The 14767-nt window shown below is 34.5% G+C and overlaps 1 long non-coding RNA gene across 5 annotated transcripts; it reads right to left on the minus strand.

Annotated features, from left to right (window-relative positions):
* Positions 1–4466: 4466 nt before the first annotated feature.
* Positions 4467–14758, minus strand: LOC102579015 (uncharacterized). 5 transcript variants are annotated; one of them, XR_001474563.1, is made up of 7 exons: positions 14671–14758; positions 12752–12849; positions 12321–12378; positions 11516–11667; positions 11229–11334; positions 5712–6310; positions 4467–5229 (listed from the first exon to the last, which is right to left on the minus strand). It is a non-coding gene; the product is annotated as an uncharacterized lncRNA (long non-coding RNA). The 5 variants fall into 5 exon arrangements; XR_001474561.1 differs by adding an exon at positions 14140–14173 and having other exon boundaries at positions 4467–6310; positions 14671–14750; XR_368020.2 differs by having other exon boundaries at positions 4467–6310.
* Positions 14759–14767: the final 9 nt, after the last annotated feature.

The following is a 14767-nucleotide window of genomic DNA, read 5'->3' on the forward strand; positions in this document are numbered from 1 at the left end:
CATGAGAAGTTTTGGTTGTGTACGTGATTGAATTTGAAGGTAGGTGAAGGTTTCTAATGTCCTCCAAAAATATATGGGAAAAGAACTATTAAAATATATGGATATATGGGAAATCCTGATAAAATATTAATTAGTGTCTTCCTTTTTCTTTTTTTTTTTGGATGAATCCTCTATTTTTATAAAGAGATTTCATCAAATAATTATTAGTATTTAATTATTATTCAAATATTTATACTTCGAAACTAATTAAAGTTATAATTATTAAATATTTATTTATTTGTAATTGATAAGACCTCTAAATTTTATTTTATTTTAAATTGACCAAAATTTTACTTCTTTCTTTATTTGAACTACATTAAAAATCCTAACTTTAAACTCAATTACGTATAGTTAACTTATGCATAATGCAATCATTTATATACTAAACTAACTAATGAAAGCAGAACAAGTTCATCTGTGGACAAAATGTAAAGCAAAACGTGAAGAAAACACACGCGCGCATATATATATACCCATAATATTCTAATACTGATAAATAATTTATGCGAGAAAATAAAATTCTTCTATTTGGGTAGGTCTTACTTGGAAGAAAGGATTTTGAAATTCTATAAATTGAGGATTATTATTTTCTTAAAAATACAATAATATCCACAATGTAGTCCTCAAATAAAATATTGTTGATGGGAGATGATTCTGTTGGCAACAAATTTTAAACATATGCAAAATAAATCAACCACACAAATAAAATCTGAAGAAACATGAATATTTTGTTGATAATTATTGCGGGTACAATTCTGTTCCTCCCTTGATTCTCATCTCATAAGATTTATCCATGATTTGAGGGCAGTTAGTGGCGTATTTCTCGAACTAGGATGATTCAGATTTGACCTCTATATGAATATTCCATGAATTTGCGGAATATTCGAGATTTCGATCTCTTTATGGAGTTTTTGAGATGCCTTTTAAGGGAATTTAGTACCCTTTATATAGGCATAAATTAGGGTTTATGGTTGAGTAGCCTCCAAGAATTCTAATTGAAACTGAACACACATTTGAGAGTCCCAATTCGAATTGAACACGTCTTGTAGAGTCCACAAAGTTTCAATGTCTATAGATTCTCTCAATGTTTTTTCTCTCTTCATATATCAATCATATATGTAGGTCAATTGATCAATTCAATTTAATATATTGAGTTCTTTTTTTATAATTTTGTTTTGTTAGCTTTCATACACCGCTATGTTGTTTCGATTCCAACAACATGGTCATAATTTGAGTTCAATCGTATTTTAAAGGTTCATCGAGAGTTGACGTAGTTCGCATATTTGATTATTATGTAATTCTCTTACGTAATTTCATTAATTGATTTATTGTCAATATTATTAATGGAATTAGAATATTTTCAACATGCACTTTTACATTCGTCTTAGCACAAGGCATACATTTTATCTTAAAGAGGAAAATACGTAAAATTAAAGAGGATCATATCTTTAAGTATAATTTTTATCTTAAAATATTACATTATATTTATTAGGGTTTTGTACTTAATAATACATACGGAAGTCGGTATTATAATTTTTTTTGTTTTTTGAGAAAAATAAAATATTGTTATTTATTTATTTGTTTAATACCGACATCAAGAGGTCGGTTTTTAATGTAATTCATTTTTTCCGGGAAAAATTTCGACCTCCAGAGGTCGGAATTTGGTTTTTTCGCTTTCCGCAAACTGACCTCCGGATGTTGCTTAATGTAATTCATTTTTTCCGGAATAAAAATACCGACCTCATGAGGTTGGTATTTTAATCACATATTATTTAATTTTACCGACATACGGAAGTCGGTATTATAATTTTTTTTGTTTTTTATTTTACACAAAACCTATTGAGAAAAATAAAATATTGTTATTTATTTATTAGTTTAATACCGACATCAAGAGGTCGGTTTTTATTGTAATTCATTTTTTCCGCTTTATTTTGCATAAAAACCGACTACTTGTAAATACCGACCTCCGGAGGTTGGAATTTTTAGGTCAGTATTCACTGTTTTTTTAGTTAGTGCTTGATTCTCCTCTCATTAAGATTTATCCATGATTCGAGGGTCGTTAGTGGCGTATTTTTCGAACTATGATGACTTAGATTTGACATCTATATGAATATTTCATGAATTTGAGGAATATTCGAGATTTCGATCTCTTTATGAAATTTTTGAGATGCCTTTTAAGGGAATTTAGTACCCTTTATATAGGCATAAATAAGGGTTTATGGTTGAGTAGCCTCCAAGAATTCTAATTGAAACTGAACACACCTTCTAAAGTCCCAATTCGAATTGAACACGTCTTGAAGAGTCCCAAAAAATTTCAATGTCTACACATGCCCCCTGCTTCAAGGCTTGTCGGAGTGTAGACTCGACAAAACTCAAAGATGAGGCTTGAAGTACTCATTCTTCCACATTTGCAGCTTTAGATGTTAAGATTTGATTTATGAGAGAAGAAATGAATGACAAATTTGGTCCCACTGGGCTTGCCAATTTGTTTGCAACAAATTTTAAACAAATGGAAAATAAATCAACCACACAAATAAAATCTGAAGAAACATGAATATTTTATTGATGATTATTGCGGGTACAATTCTGTTCCTCCCTTGATTCTCCTCTCATAAGATTTATCCATGATTCGCGGGCCGTTAGTGGCGTATTTCTCGAATTAGGCTGATTTAGATTTGACCTCTATATGAATATTTCATGAATTTGCGGAATATTCGAGATTTTGATATCTTTATAGAATTTTTGAGATGCCTTTTAAGGGAATTTAGTACCTTTTATATAGGTATAAATTAGGGTTTTATGGTTGAGTAGCCTCCAAGAATTCTAATTGAAATTAAACACACCTTCTAGAGTCTCAATTCAAATTGAACACGTCTTGTAGAGTCCCAAAAAATTTCAATGTCTATAGATGCCCCCTGCTTCAAGGTTTGTCAGAATGTAGACTTTATGAAACTCAAAGACGAGACTTGAAGTACTCATTCTTCCACATTTAATTTGTAGCTTCATATTTTCAGATTTGATTTATGAGAGAAGAGATGAAGGGCAAATTTGGTCCCACTGGGCGTGCCAATTTATTTGCAACAAATTTTAAATATATGGAAAATAAATCAACCACACAAATAAAATCTGAAGAAACATGAATATTTTATTGATAATTATTGCGGGTACAATTCTGTTCCTCCCTTGATTCTCCTCTCATAAGATTTATTCATGATTTGAGGGCAGTTAGTGGCATATTTGTCGAACTAGGATGATTTAGATTTGACCTCTATATGAATATTCCATGAATTTGCGGAATAATTGAAATTTCGATCTCTTTATGGAATTTTTGAGATGCCTTTTAAGGGAATTTAGTACCCTTTATATAGGCATAAATTAGGATTTACGGTTGAGTAGCCTCCAAAAATTCTAATTGAAACTGAACACACATTTAAGAGTCCCAATTCGAATTGAACACGTCTTGTAGAGTCCACAAAGTTTCAATGTCTATAGATTCTCTCAATATTTTTTTTTCTCTTCATATATCAATCATATATGTAGGTCAATTGATCAATTCAATTTAATATATTGAGTTCTTTTTTTATAATTTTGTTTTGTTAGCTTTCATACACCGCTATGTTGTTTCGATTCCAACAACATGGTCATAATTTGAGTTCAATCGTATTTTAAAGGTTCATCGAGAGTTGACGTAGTTCGCATATTTGATTATTATGTAATTCTCTTACGTAATTTCATTAATTGATTTATTGTCAATATTATTAATGGAATTAGAATATTTTCAACATGCACTTTTACATTCGTCTTAGCACAAGGCATACATTTTATCTTAAAGAGGAAAATACGTAAAATTAAAGAGGATCATATCTTTAAGTACAATTTTTATCTTAAAATATTACATTATATTTATTAGAGTTTTGTACTTAATAATACATACTTGCAAAACACGTACACTTAACTAAAAATATATTTAAAAACATGAAGGTTCTTAAAAAAATATATTTTAAAAGCTTGAAGGTCCTTAGAAATATTGATTGATCTTTTTGTCATGTCAACAACTTTTTAAAATAACTATTAAACCTTCCTATATAAAACTCTTATCATTTAGATAGACGTAACATTTATTTTAACTCCAATTGTTATTTTCTAATAATTTTATTCTTCTTGTATATAGTTTTATTAATTGAAGCGAGACACACGTACGAAGTACTTTCGTACGCACACTAGATTTTATTCTTTTTGTAGATATTTACTATTAATTAATGTGACATACATGTGCAAAGTACACACAATTAACTAGTCTTTTAATAATGTTTTGAAACTCTAAATCTATCCACTATATTACTTTATATCGTTATTTAATACTAAGGATAAAAAAACAACAAAATTCTTTTAATTACATAAGTTAAACAAATAAATGGAAACAATTATTTTTAACGCAACGAGCAAAGTAGTATGAAGGAGTACTACACTTTTGGTCGAAGTTCTTTAACTAACAAACGGATACAAGGAGACAATAATTGACTTTTCAGACTTCCGTAGACGGCTTGTGTTTATTTATTCTTTTAATAACAACATAACAAAGATTCATGATAGAAACGATGAATCTTTTGTGTTTACAATGTATAGAGACACTTTTGAAATATAAGTCCGTCAGCACAAGAGGGTGGTACGCAATAGCTCATTCAACAACAATGGAGCGAGGGTGACATTGGTGTCCCACACCTTGACAATGTGTGACCTCGCCTCAAGTTCACAATTAGCATAGAACTCTCGGACAAGGTGCAAGTTGCACTCAGTCGGCTTGGCAAAGATGAACTCCATGGAGCTCCTGAATTCGACGCATGATTTGGGGGGAAGTCCTTACCAAGCTGTCGCGGTCTATGCACACGTCAGAGAAGTATTTCGCCTCATTGTGCTTTCTCCACCAGCTCTTCCCTTTTTTGGTCACTGCTTTTAGGTCGAAACGGTGAGTTTGTCCACAGGGAACTGTGAGTGCAGGAGGAACATTGCCTCCGACTTGGACCCTTTTCCGGTGGCGTGAGGATGCCACCTCCTTGCCCGGTCACTGAGTTCTAGACATTGTTTCTTACCAACAATAACACACTTAATCAGCCCAACATAAATCTCCCAACACTCGTCGTGGGTGATCAAGAAACCACCCCACACTCATTTTTTTAACACGTCAGTCACCTAAACAAGAAGGTACTCGAATTTCTTCAACACGTTCAAGCAAGTCATATATAGCTCAAGGTGGAAATTTAGCAAACAATTGACGCCAAACTAATTGAATCTACTCAAGAATTCGAAATAACAAGAATGTCAAACCCCCAATCTCTTTCAAGCTATCCATAGAAAATTTTCATTCAAGGCATCATGACAGTGTTATTGTGTTACTCAAGAGTCGAGACTTCACACAACACAAATAAGGCCTTGCACAATTATATCAAGCTCAATTTACCCGCTAAATCCACTCTCAAACATCAAACAAATTAAGGTATGTGGGTATACATTCAAGGGTCCCATATGACAGGTGCAAGACTTAATCCCTTTCCCTAAGAACATAAATGCACCCATTGTAAGCAAATCAAGCATAAATTCGAAATTAGCACAACTCACATGTTGATCACCACACAACTTTGTCCAAGAAGATAAGAAACTAGTTAGAAGCATACCTTCAGTATTGAAGAAGATAAAATTAAGCAAGACTTGTCGGTGAAAGCAACTCCGCGTCACAGATTTGGAGCAAGACTTTTGTTAGGGTTGAGGAGGAGGGGAAATTTGCGTGAAAAATTTGAAGGGAGTGGGGGAATTTGGGCGGTTAAAAGGGGGAATGGATCGGGTTCTTCCAAGGTAAGACAGGTTGAAACCCATCTTTTTAATGAAATTCAAAAACTTTACCTCAAGTCCGCAACACAGAGTTGTCACGGACTCCCCTGTTAAGGCCTGTGAATTAATTCTCATCGAGGAGAAAATTTCTCCTCAGCTCTGCAACACACCCTCCATTACGGACAACCCTATTTTGTTAGGGAGTTAATTCTCATAAAAAAGGAAAATTCCTCTCCAGGTACATGATACAGATTTGATACGGACTTCCCTGTTTCGAAGAGGAAATATAATCCCATCGAAATTGAATTTACCCCTTAGGTACGCGACACAGAGTCACTATGGACTCCACCGTTTCGACACGAACATTCTCCTCTTCTTTTTCTTTCTGTTTTTTCTAGTTCAAATGGGTACTTGCTTGAATTCTTCAATTATAGTCCTATCATCCCTACAATTGAAGCAAACACAAAAAAAAGTTAGAAAGAAAATGGGTTGCCTCACATCCTATTAATAGGTATATACAATCCTACTTGGAATATGAATAGGAATAATAATAGTAATAGGAATAGTATATAGTGTCCTAGCTACTTAGAAAAGGATTGTATTGTTGTGTCCTAGTTGGAAAAGGAGTCTATTGTAGTGTCTATAAATAGGGTCTCTATGTAATAATGTAGATACAACAATTCAATAATATTGTTTTCCTATATTTCTCATATGGTATCAGAGCCTATCTTGGTAGAGAATCAAAAAACTTTCAGTGCAGGCGGGTGGTTATTACTCATATATGTTGTTCGTCAGGCCAACGATTATGTTAGCAAAAGTTGGGTCACCGTGTATCTTTTTGATGACTACTTTCTTATATCTAATTTGTGTAGCACCGTATCATCTTTCCGATGACTATTGACTACTTTTTCATATTTAATTTATGTAGCACCGTACCATATTTTTGGTGACTACTTTTTCATAATTAATTTGTGTAGTACCATGCCATCATTCCGGTGACTACTTTTTCATAATTAATTTGTGTAGCACTGTGCCATCATTCCGGTGACTAATTTCTCATATCTGATTTGTGTAGCACCGTACCATCATTTCGGTGACTACTTTTTTATATCCTATATGTATAGCACCGTGCCATCCTTCTGGTGACTACTTTTTTTTAATATTTGATTTGTGTAGCACCATGCATTTCTCTAGACTACTTTTCATATTTAATTTGCGTAGTACTGTGGATTTTTCCGAAACACTTTCTCATATCTGATTTGCATAGCACCGTGTGTCTTTTTGGTGACTCCTCAGATTTGATTTGCGTAGTTTCATTCGTCTTTCCAGTGATACCTTAAATCTGATTTGCGTAGGGTTGTGCCATCATTCCGACCCTATCCATATAATTTCTCTTTTTAAGTAGGGTCGTGACATCATTTTGACCCCACCTATATAATTTTATTTCTTAGATTGTGACTACTTTCAACCATCAAATCTAATACTCCGACGTATGAGCATGTTTTGACCAGTTTAATATTGACTCATCTATTGATTCCAACACGATCCATATACTTTATACTAGATTCTGAGCACTTTTCAACTACCGCTGCATTGTGAAGAAATCTATATGGAGCAACCACCTAGTTTTGTTGCTCAGGGGAGTCTACTAGCCTTGTATGTCGATTGCGTAAGTCACTCTATGGTTTGCAATAGTCTTTGCAAGCTTGGTTTGGGAAGTTCAACACTGTAATTTTATCACTCTATGTTTTATCGACAGTACACATCAAATTCAGTATTTCATGAGAAGACCAAACACATTGAGATTGACTGACATTATGCATCAAATCCAGTATTTCATGAGGAGACTTAGCACATAGAGATTGACTGTCAATTTTGTGAAGTCGAGCGATCAACTTGCACATATCTCATCAAGCCCTGTATCGGTCCTCGTATTAATTACATTTGTAACAAGCTAGATACATATGATTTGTATGCACTATCTTGAGGGGGGTATTAGAATAGTAATAGGTATATACAATCCTACTTAGAATAAGAATATGAATAGTAATAGTAATAGTATATAGTGTCCTATTTGGAAAATCTGTATCGGTCCTCGTATTAATTACATTTGTAACAAGCTAGATACATATGATTTGTATGCACTATCTTGAGGGGGGTATTAGAATAGTAATAGGTATATACAATCCTACTTAGAATAAGAATATGAATAGTAATAGTAATAGTATATAGTGTCCTATTTGGAAAATGAGTCTATTGTAGTGTCTATAAATAGGGTCTCTATGTAATAATGTAGATACAACAATTGAATAATATTATTTTCCTATATTTCTCACACATCCAACGCCTTATTTTTGTTGTGGCTCGACTCTTCTTTTCTTTTCTTGTTTCATTTTTTTATAGAGCTCCTAACCATTACAATCAACTGAAAAGCTAAACTAAATTCTAAAAATCAAAATTAAGAAAACAAAACAAAACATCATCTAATACACCAGGTCACAAGTTGCCTCCCATGTAGCGCCTAGTTTAACGTCGCAGCTCGACCCAGCTCGTGAATTACTCATCATTCAACTCGAGTGTTTCTTGATCTTGATCCAAATCATTCCTGAAGTAATATTTGACACACTAGCTGTCCATTCACCAAAAACATGTAGTTCTTGTCTTTATTCCTTAGCACCACATCACCACATTGCATCATCCTCACCACTTCGAATGACCCACTTCACTTAGACCTTAGTTTTCTAGGAAACAACTTTAGTCGAGAGTTGAAGAGTAGAACTTGTTGGCCAGGGTCAAAAGTGTGAGGGACGATGTGCTTGTCATGCCACCTCTTCGTCTTCTCTTTATATAGTTTGGCATTCTTAAGTTGGAGCCTAAACTCCTCAAGTTCATGCAGTTGCCCTATCCTCTTCTTATTGGCCAACTGAGGGTAAAGATTCAACTTCTTGCTTGTCCAACACGCTTGGTGTTCTAACTCTGCCGGAAGATAGCAAACCTTACCAAACACAATGAGATAGGGAGAAGTCCCTATTGGTGTTTTGTATGCCCATAGTGCATCATCAAGCTTCTCTGCTCAATCCTTTCCCTGTGCATTCACAGTCTTCTGTAGGATCTACTTCACTTCTTTGTTTGATACCTCCACTTGGCCACTAGTCTGCGGGTGGTAAGTTGTAGCCACCTTATGGCGAAGCTCATACTTAGCCAATAGATTTCTCATCACCAATTGATTTATGAAGTGTTTCCCTCCAACACTGATAATAGCTTTTAAAGTCCTAAATCTGGTGAATGTGTTTTTTCATAAGCCTAATAACAACCTTTGAATAATTGGAGGGTAGAGCTACAGCCTCAACCCACTTAGACACATAATTCACCGTCACTAAAATGTATTGATTCCCATTGGATGGTGGGAACTAATAAGTCTGAAATTTTGACTCAATTGAGGCCTTTTTAGTTCAACAAATAGTGTCCTCAGTGCCTATTTATGTCCTTATCTGATGATATTTTGATGTTTTATATACTATGAAGGCAAAAAGACAAGGCAAGGATGAATCTGTGAAAAGAGGCCAAAAACATTAAAGAAAGGGTAAACGCCCCGCTGAGGATCGCCTATTACAATGGGGGGATCGCCCAATAGGTTCGGACCTCGCCTAAAGTAACATTGTTCACTTCTGAAAGTATTCAAGGTAGGTCAACGATGCAAAGTGTAAACGACGATTCACCAAAGTAGTTGGGCGAGCTAACCGCTCTATCGCCAAAGGTGACAGTTAAAATGAAGGCTGAATGGGTGAGTAAAGGTGGTAATCGGCGATTTGTTGATTGTGAAAGGCTGACTCAATCGAGTTCGCCAACTGAGGTTCCAACACTTGAAGCTTGAAACCAAGAAAGGGTGAGCTGAAGAACAGAACATCGATTCACCATATCATGTAGGCGAGCCCAACTAATGTAACCGATAAGGTAGCACATGGAATTTCGAACTAATTTTTGGGGAAGTTATAAATAGCCCAAAGGAGAGAGAAAATGTATCTTTTTGACAGCTGAACTTTTATCTTTTACCCATTCGAGCTTTTCATAGGGAGAAATAGATTATTTCTACTTTCTCTTAGTTTAAGGGTTTTGAACAATCCTGTAATTGACAATTGAGGGTTAGATTCAAAGTGGTGTTGAAGATTATTGTTGATTATCAACATTTTAATGGTTGAAAGCATAAGGGTTATAATTTCTTTTCTTTTTATGATGTTTAGCTAAAACCCCGATTCTAGGGATGTGATTATGGAGTTGGATGTTAATTTAATTTAGTGGGTCTAGTGTTTATCGCTGTTTTCTACTATATAATCATGGATTTGAGCTATTTAACATGAGGTTAATTTATGGATTCCTAGCTTATATCTTTGATTGATGCTTGAAAGAGACTTTTCTGTGTGCAAGTGGAAGTGTTTCATAATTTATTTCTTAAATTTGATTAGTTGCTTATACTCAGTCGGTCTAACCTACTGAGTACATGTGGATTGCACTCACCCCTACTTCTGTTATCCTTTTAATGTAGATCCTAGTCAGGGTGATCCTCGTAGCAATTGATTGGATCTAGCGATTTCTTCTCTTTCAGAGTTGTGGTGAGATCCTACTTTCCGGATCGCTATTGATCTCCATCTATCATTTACAGTCTTTAATTTCTTTTCAAATACTTGAAATGTATTCCAGATTCTAGAAATGTATAAGATGTTCTTTATACTTATGCTACCAAGTTTTGGGATCCTCTTTGTTGTTTCTTTTCGGTTGTGGCCTGACTTCCCTTTGGAAGTCTTGTATGTGTCATTTCATTGGGCTTACACACCAATTTTGGGGTTATCGGGGTGTGTGCCATCATGACCTTGGCTTTTAGGTCGTGACAGGAGGGGACTGGGGAGAAAATTACATAGAAGAGGTTGTCTTTGAAGGATCATAGTAAACAAAAGGGATCCAGATAGAGCGTCCTAGGAAACAACAGTAATAAGTATTATCCAGATAGACATCGTTCTTGTTTGACCATAAAACTGCAATAGGAAAGTGGAAGCATTACTCATTAAATAAGATTTGATATGCAACAGCTGAGATGAAGTAGAGAGCTAAGAGGAAAAAGAGTCTCCTAAGCAAAATCAAGGTGAAGGAGGTAATAGCATTTAACAAGCAGTCCATCTAAATAAATAAAATAATGTATGTTTAAGCCAAAACTAACATATACTGCATGTACTTGACCAAAATGTCCTCAAAACAATTAAAAGAGCTCAAGCACAAATCAAATTGATATTTTTAAAAGGTGAAGACAAAAAACATTTTACTCAAGTAAAACAGGCTACCATAATTATATGCAACAAATAGTTGGTTACCATGTCAAGAGTCTCGAGTATTGAGAACATATGCAGGATGAGCAACAAGTTTATTTTTAACTGGGCAATCACCATTACCAGCAGCTTCAGCTTTACGCGTAGCTTCCTGCACCAGACATCAAAAAGATCATTAAAAAGGCTAACATTACAAATAATATGTAACCTCTAGAAAAAAAAAATCCCCGTTTAAATAGGTAATGGTATCATTGTAGTGAACTACACCAGCATTAAGAAAATGCATCTATGAAAAATGTGTTATCCAAGTCCAAACAAGATGCAGTTTTTACTCTCTAATTCAAGTTCCTGAGCTCTCCACGTCAATCTCTCCCATCCTTGTATCTTCCTCCTCTTCACTATCTTCATCACCACTGATGTCCTCATTTTCACGGCTGAGCTTAGCCATCTTTTCATCAATCAATTTGTCTTCCTGCTCACTCATCTGAATAGATACGCCACATTAGAATCACCACAGAAGATATAACATAACAGAGCGAAAAAACAGAAAGCAAGAAAAGAAAAGAAGATAGCCAGAGATGCATACATTTCTTTTAATTTTGTTCCTTATTGAAGTGTTCAATTCCAGTCAATCCATTTGGAGAATCCAATGTTCCAAAACTCTCCTAGGAACATGTACAGGGTCTAACCCACACAAGTTCCAGTTCTAATTGATAATCTAAATAATGTAGTTCTCCCCAATTATTTAATACTCCATCCGTTTCAATTTGTTTGACCTACTTTCCTTTTTAGTTCGTTTCAAGAAGAATGACCAGTTCCTTTTTTAGCAATTTTTATTTCAGCCACATGTCATGTTTAAAACCACAAGATTAAAGGACATTTTGGTACATTTGACAGATCTTTAATTTTAGACCACAAGATTCAAAGTTTTTTTTACTTTCTAAACTCCGTGCCAAGTCAAAACAGGTCACTCAATTTGAAACGGAGGGAGTAGTATTTTATTTGAAAACCTAAAACAAGTCCCCAATTCAAAATTATCAGGATTGGAAGTCCCTTTTATTAATTGTTAAACTCTTGACCGTGTACATCCATACTATTGCAATCAAAACCAAATTAGAGATTTTAGAACTAACTTACATGACAATGGTCTCAACTAGCAAGCATCAAGACTCCAGATACTAGCGTCTAGCAGCGCCTTGCAAAGAGAGACAAATAGAAGGAGCGTTTTATTCAGTTGAACATACATATTTCCAACCACATATATGTATCAAGGACCATGCTGTTCTAGTAGATTGGAAGTACTCTCAAAGTAAAAAACACTAATCAAGTATGACATTTGTGAAATAGAATCCCCTAACTTTTGGCTAAACCGTTACATGATTATTAAGAGATTTACCAACATGTGTTATGGTTAATCTGGTCTCAAATTTCACAATTCTTAGTCTCATATCCCCATTGAACTATGGCATTTATCAAACTAAGGTCTCTCAATAAAACAAGAAGCACACATTCCACCATTATGATGAAAATATAAAAGCTCATAATAAAAATAAAAAAAGGTCGCTCACTGCTCTTGGAGCCTCCTTGACAGTAAGTTTTCTTTGTGACGTTCTATTTCCTCAGTGCAAGCTGCAATTGCTTTAGTAAGGCTTGTTATATCTTGCTCCTGTCAAAAGAAATAAATTAGAATCATAATGTGATAGGTGATAGGTGATAACAGCTGGAGTGGTCTAGCAAATAAAATTTAGTTGCTTATACTTGTGATCAATTAAGAAACTAGTGTAAATTGTATGCATTATTCTTTACTCTTGAGATTTTAAAGAAAGTTCATTCTCCTCAAACTAGATTTTTTGGAAGGAAGTATGCTCAACGATTGTCCATTAAAGTATTTTTCCATTCTCTTTTTTGCTTTCCAGCAGTGAAGCAATATATAAGATTAATCCTAGAAGTATCTTTAACATTTGACTATAGTTAATGCATGAGAGAAGCAAATCATATTGAAAAGGTGACAGTACACTTAAGAGAGAAAAGAAAATGGTAATCAAAAGAATGATCCTATCAAGTTGATATTTATTTACCACAAAACTTGAAAATAAGCACAGGAAAACCAAAGAGAAAGTCAAGAGAAATTTGGGAAGCATCCTGTGGTGGATGGTAGAAAAAATGACAGAACAGAGGTGGTCTTTGAAGGATCGTAGTAAGCAAAAGGGATCCAGCTAGAACATCCTTGAAAGCAACAGTAATGAGTCCAAACAGTCATCCTTCTTGTTTGACCTTAAGACTTTATAGGTAAGTGGAAGCATTACTCATGAAATAAGAACTCAATCTGAAAGGATCTGTTCAAGTTGGTCGATTGGTCTCTCCTTTATTTCTCCAGTCTCTGAACTCCATGGAATAGATTTCATTGGAAGGAGGGTGAAGAATGAACACAGTGGGGTTCGACTGTTGGGATCCCAATCTGCCAGCATCAGTGGAAAATGGAACTATCAAAGTATCAATCACGGGTTACTCGCATAATCGAGATGGGAGGAATTGCAACATCAGCATTTCCCTAAATCGATCCACTAGTAGGTAGTGGTAGGAGAGATCCATGGTGGGATAGTCTTGAATTCCGGCCAGCATTTCTGTCAATTAGCGGAAGGCTCACACATACTGGGAGGGTATGGCTTCAAGGGATGGACTAAGATGAAGTAGAGAGCTAACAGTAAAAAAGAGTCTCCTAAGCAAAATCTAGGTGAAGACGGTAACAATAACACATAACAAGCAGTCTTTATGAACAAATAATGTACTTCAAGTCGGAACTAACATATACTGCATGTGCTTAACAAAAATGTCCCCGGAACAATAAATAAGCTCAAGCACAAATCAAACTGATATTTTTGAAAGGCGAAAATTAAAAATATTTTACTCAAGTAAAACAGGATACCATAATTATACGCAATAAAAAGTTAGTTACCCTGTCAAGAGTCTGAAGTATTGAGCACATGTGCCTGGAGGAGCAACAAGTTCAATTTACGTAAAAAAAGATCTTCAAAAAAAGGCTAACATTACAAACAATATGTAACGTCTAGAAAAAAATTCCCCTTTTGATTAGTAATGGTATCATTTTATTGAACTACACAAGCGTTGAGAAAATGCAATCTCTATAAGTGATAGCAACTGGTTCAAGAAATAGATAATAACATGAAAATAATGATGCCATGAAGAGCGCCGTCAAACTGAAAACATTTCATCTCTATATATCCATGAATCTTCAAGGGAGGAGTCCTTCTCCTAATATTTTTGACTAATGCATCTTTAACTTCATTTGAGTATGAAAATTTAGATTTGATTATTATTACTTTATGTAGTTATTTAATGATAAGTATAGCATTGGGTGAAAATAATAAACTTCTCTTCGTTTGCTAAAATGAACAAGTAAAAATGAAACGACGTATAATAGAGTGGTAGGGCTTGCATTTCGTACTGTCAAAACAAAGAGTGTTACCTCTTTGTCCGATTTTGTGTTTTTCTTCAACCTCTTGTGTATGGTCCCCACGAAATCACATGTACCCATTATTTAGTATCACATGCATCGTTTTTGT

Source organism: Solanum tuberosum, unplaced genomic scaffold, assembly GCF_000226075.1.
Source record: "Solanum tuberosum cultivar DM 1-3 516 R44 unplaced genomic scaffold, SolTub_3.0 scf00219, whole genome shotgun sequence".
NCBI lineage: Eukaryota > Viridiplantae > Streptophyta > Magnoliopsida > Solanales > Solanaceae > Solanum > Solanum tuberosum.